Source organism: Lytechinus variegatus, chromosome 6, assembly GCF_018143015.1.
Source record: "Lytechinus variegatus isolate NC3 chromosome 6, Lvar_3.0, whole genome shotgun sequence".
Taxonomy (NCBI): domain Eukaryota; kingdom Metazoa; phylum Echinodermata; class Echinoidea; order Temnopleuroida; family Toxopneustidae; genus Lytechinus; species Lytechinus variegatus.
Genome location: NC_054745.1, coordinates 22,865,578 through 22,871,713, shown reverse-complemented (window position 1 = coordinate 22,871,713; position 6,136 = coordinate 22,865,578).

Below are 6,136 nucleotides of genomic sequence, written 5' to 3'. Positions count from 1 at the left end.
AAGGATGTACATAGCATAACAATATTAAATTCATTTACATAATAACATGAGATAACATAGGCATAAATATATGAGTACGTACAAGTGAAGGACTCTTAGCCAATGAGAACTAGGTCGCCTCTTGCGGATTGTCTGGTATTAATTTGGTGAAGTTCACCGAGTTGTAAAAAAATCTTGCCAAAGTAGTATAGCTGGTAAATTGTGAATACATTTATACATGACACATCTGAAACATTTAACACGTTGATCAGATGGTAACCACTTTAACTCCGAAGGTATAATATAAGAATGTATATACGAGTTGCAATTTCTACATTCCTTGTTCCATGGAGCAGATTCGCAATCAATCGCATATTTGCAATTAATTGCACGGCATATGCTTGATTTCGGGAACAAAAATTGACTTGCAATTGATCGCAAGTTTCTTGCAACGCCCCATAGGTCTCGAAGCCCCCTTTTTTAAGTAATGATTTTGTTCGTCCGCGTTTTTAAACGGTTGGCCGAAATCTCGCAGCAATTGTTCATTTGCGATTGTATTGAACATACAGTTACGCTATAATTTACAGTGCCATTGTTTACAAATGGAGGGATTTGTGGGGGGGGGAGTACATTGCCAGAGCCGCAAATTCTTTCTCTCTTTTTTTTGCAAACAGAATTAACATGATCATTCTACAAAAGGTACTCGTCAATAACTACTCCGATTAATTTAATACTGGAGCAACGCTCAATCACTATCTCGTCATAAGAAAAGATACAGTACGTCCTCGACTCTACAAGCATTGTTTTTGGGTTTACTTCCAATAAGGATGAACTTAATTTTGTCTATATTTAATCCTGATTTATTATAAGCTATCCAATGATGGATGTTATTTATGCCTTCCTTTAAAAATTAGTTTTTACAGACTTGCTGAGGACGTGCCTTGGAGCTATTCGAAGAAAAGGCATTGGTTGATCACGCTGAACTAACCTCAAACTGCAACAAAATAATCTCTTAAAATACAATCATGCATAAAGGAGAACTACATACAATGACAAATGACAATGAAGGACTTTTGAAAAAAAAAATCACTTTATTTTGCGAAGTTATTTTTCCGACATTGTGTCAAAACATAGCCAACACAGTTTATAAACTGTTTTAATTTATACGGCGCGTATTGTGAATATATCCGCCAAGAGTAAATTAGGAATCAAGCATAGTCTTTTATCCAGACCCGGTTACTTAAAACTAAAAACTAAAACCCTTTACCATCAAATGTAATAATTTCACCCACAATTGTAGTAATGCACTTTACCCACAAATGTAATAATGTTTGATCGCCCACAAATATACTAAGGACTTTGCACACAGATGTTGTAAATTTGAAGGGATTTTGGGCGAAACTGTTCTTAACTAATAGTAAAGCGTTCATATAGCGCAGAGTCAGTCTTTTCTCCAGACCCAGTTATATAAACATTTAAACAATCTTCCAAATAAAGATCCCAAAATTGATTGTTCTTAATGTTGAATAACATAAGTTAGCGTAGTCTTTCCTCCAGACCCAAATATTTCAAATAGCAAATAAAAATAATAATAATAATAAAAAGACCCCTCGATCTTATTAATGTTGAAAAAAATGAACAAATAGCATAGTCTTTCCTCCAAAACCCGTTATAAAAAGTCTTTAAAAAACAAAACCACAACAATCAAAAAGTAGTCTGCTGTGTAGACTCTGAATGGTTCGTGAGATGGGATCTGCTACTGGTTTGCTTCGCAAACCAGCCTGAACGGGCGAGTCATTTCAGCCATAGTAGACCTAGTCTGCTATGCAGACTCCTTGAATCAGCTGTGGTACACACACTGCAGATGTTGGTCTACATTTGTAGACTAATCAAAAACCGACCCTGCAATCTTTTCAACATTTAATAGCAGGGGGGGGTCTTATCTTTATTTGGCAAACAGTCAATTTAACCATTTTCGCCATCATATATAATATTTACGTTTATTTTCTTAAAATTCAAAAAAAGTAAAATTCAAATATTTATTTCTTTTTCCTTTCCTTTTTTCTTTTTGTTTTCTATGTTTTTTCCTTTCGATATATTTTTTTAATATTAGGATATCTACTAGGATTTAAAGTCGAGTAGGTGTGTCTCACAAATTAAAACTAGGGCTATTACTATAAATGTGTTATATAGGCCTACTATATAGTATGCAAGTAGGATGGAGATGACAGAGAAAGAAATTAGAAAAATCACAGCTCCAATCCTACAACCGTACAGGAGTATGGGGATACGTCTGTCCCGTTGATGTGAATATCAACGTCAGTGAAGTCTCGATCTTTCCCGGGGACAAGACGTCTTTAAATCCTACTTATTTGGGAGACAAGCACTTGTGCGGTATGGTGTGTCATCCCGTAGGACTAGCCTGCCAAAATTGATTTTTTGGTAGTTTTGGCTTCAATAGGGTCCCCTTAGACCAAAAACGATGGGGGTCAAATTTTCAAACCCCTCCTTCCCTTTGTTGGGGTCCTTTTTGGCGCCATATTGGCCTGTACAAAGCCCAATAGGAAAATCCATTGTTTTCAACCTTATTTCTCACTTTTCTTCGCCAATTTTATTTTTAAGTTGTCTGAGGTGTACAAGAATGAATATTTGATGATGTTGTGAAGTCAATATTTTCACTTTTGCCACACGGGGGGGGGGGGGCGGATTTTGTGAAAAATGCCCCAAAATTGTGAAATATTACCCCCAAAAATGTAATTTTCCCCCTTTTTGGCACTAGAATTAGGACAAAAAGATTACAAAATGAAGTGCATATGTCTTGTTGTACAGTCCAATAACAGAGGAATACATCACATGTAATTTATATGATTATTATTGGTAAATTAATGTAAAAGTCACCCCCATTTCAGGATTTTATGCAGTGAAAACCTAACTACAACACTAGAGGACGCCAGAACTTACCATGATGATATTAGTGTGGTACGGTATATAATGACACAGTTCCTGCAGAATTTTTGTGCCAAAATTGTTTTTTTTTTATTCACTTGGGTCCAATCTATCACGAAATGATAGGGTTCCAATTTACCCCACCCTCACCCACTGCCTGAGGTGGGGGGGGGGGTCACCTATATCGAGACCCACTAAAATCATGAGTATTAGTAATTTTGCGCCCGGTTAAACAATGAATTATTTTATGGTATTTTATCATCCCTAGACATCTAAAATGCCTATATCTGAAGGCTTCAAGTTGGACGAGCATCCTACCAACCATATCCCGTACCCCCTCCCCCAACTGACTGGCCACTTTCACCATTCGGCCACTCGTTCTAAAGTACAATTTACGATTAAAGGACTTCTATTCGAATTGTCAATTATGCATACTTCTCGGCCAATTTCCAATTACTGATAGACAGAAAAAACACATAAAATATAATTTTAGCCCCCCCCCCACACACACAGGCACATATTCATTATTGAAATAACATGTGATGTTTAGAGAACTTCCGAACTTGCCTTGTTTTTCAACAGTTGTTAGTACTAATTGACCTCAGGAATAATATACTAAAAATCTACCAAAATCTGCATCAGGGAAAGTGGTTATTTTCAAGATAGTATCCAAGATGGCCACCATTCACTTAAAATTAATGAATACGACTCACTCATTATCCACACTAGAATCCTAATTAGTTTCATACTCCATGGTCTAGGAGTTAAAATGATTTGTTGACACAGGGTAGAGTGAATATAAGGACCCCAGGATACCTGGAAAATATAAGATGGCATCAAAAAAGTCTGCCGTGTGCTAAAAATCCGCAATTTGGTTTTGATTCAATGATTTTAATGGTGAAGTATAAATTGGAAAAAAGTTACAAGGACAGTGAGTGGTCTGGTGGGTCCAAAAATCCATGATGGCTTCAAAAAATTTATTCTGAAATGGCTGCTAGCTGATTTCATATCGTCCATGGAAATGTGATTTCGATGTTTAATTTTAAACCACTGGTTTGGGTTAAGTAATATATAAGGATAAGTTACAAGGACAGTCAGTGGTCTGGTATGTCCAAAAATCAAAGATGAATTCCAAAAAATGATCTTAAAATGGCTGCTGATACTTAAAGCGGACAAAGTTCATTTCATATCGGCCTGGGAGATATCAGGTGGGTGTTTTATAAAGCTGTTCATAAGATAAGACCACTTTAAGAACGACTGGTGATCCTTTCTTTTGGTAAATGGTTTACACCATAGGGGATGGTTTAGCGCGTAAGAAAGGATCACCAGTCGTTCTTAAAGTCACTCTTAACTTACGAACAGATTTATGAAACGGCCCCCAGTTTGGTGTCTAAACCAATGGTTTCAAGGGTCAAATAAGACATTTGGATAAGTAAATAAGGGCTGTCAGTGGTCTGCTATGTCAAAAAATGCGATATGGCCTCCAAAATGCAGGGTCTAAATTGACTGTGGTTCTTAAAAGTAGACATAGTTCATTAGAAATGCACATTGTGGATTTGATTTTGGTGTCTACACTAGAGTTTAAAGGATCAAATATTGTTTCAAGTTGAAAGAACAGTCGGATGTCAAGTTAATCAAAAATCCAAGATTGCTTAAATGACTGCTATTACTTTAAAAGTGGATATAGAACATTAAACATACACCTGGGGATATTATTTTGGTGTCTACACTAGTATTTCAAGAGTTGAAATTAAAAATACATATTAAGGACTGGCTACAATGACTATGCAGTTATCCATTTTGCCTTAAAATCCAAGTGGGCTTTAAAAAAATGGGTTCCAAAATGACTACTGCTACTTAAAAGTGGAGACATTATTCATACAATACCAACCAGTGAGAAATATTTTGGTGCCTACACTTATATGTATGGTATAAACTCTGACCATTATTAATGAGTTTTAGGAATCCTTTTAGATGCCATTTTGAAAAATTTCTTGGATTTTTAGGCAAAATGGACAAGTGCATATCTTTGTAACTAATTGAAAGTATTATAATCATGAAAAAATTGAGTGGACACCAAAATCATAATGTCCTTGGTGAATTTTAAATGAACGATGTCAATTTTTAAGTAACAGCATTCACTTTAGACTCAGATTTCTTCACGCCATCTTGGATTTTCCGACATAGACCAATGACCTTGTTATGATATGATAATATTAATAATATAGGTATATTTACCTAGGGAGGCCACACTAGTTCTAAAAACTGTTCTCCCAGCGGGCCTTGCCATTATTATTACCCCTGCCTTAGATGGGCTGCCTAGGCGCTTTAGCATTCAAGGAATTCCTTCGCGCATTCAGGGAATTTCTACCGGGTACCCATTTACCTCACCTGGGTTGAGTGCATCACAATGTTGATAAATTTCTTGCAGAATAAAACTATGCCATGGCTGGGATTCGAACCCACGACCCTTTCAAAGTCAAAAGACCAATCCACTGGGCCACAACACTCGAACGGTTGTAACTAATTTTCTGACTTTAAAAATCATGGTTTAAACATGAAACCATATTCTTGATGGATATTACATGTCCACTTGTACATAACAGTGGCTATTTTATACTCTATCGTTTAACATACTCGACCAACGACTCTCCTTGTAACTTATTCTAATGTATTATTAGAGTCACTTTTCCATGGTAGTCACACACATTCATATTCCCGGATATTGAACAAACTATATCGGTTTTTCAAGCAGCAACAGCAATTTCAAACTCCATTTTTTGAAGCCATCTTGGATTTTTTTAACATACCGGACCACCGACTGTCCCGGTATGTTGAGTCCAAGATGGCCTCCAAAAGTTAATTAAATAAAGAAAGGAAACGGTATTCTTGTCCCAATTACGGATCGTTGAAACCATGGTCTAGACACCGATTCCATCTATCTCAGGTATATAAAATGTGCTATGTCCATTTAAAGTATCAACAGCCATTTTAAACTCCATTTTTGGAAGCCATCTTGGAATTCTGGGTCCTTGTAACTTTTCCCGATATACTTCTTCACCCTTAAAAATCTTTGAATAGAAACTAAATGAAGGTCACTTAAGTAAAAAAAAAAAAAATCCAGGATTTTTCATTTTTGCCCAAGGCAGCCATTTTGCCCCCCCCCCCGTGGGGGGGGGGGGGCGAGAATAAAAACAAATTAGATGCCCAT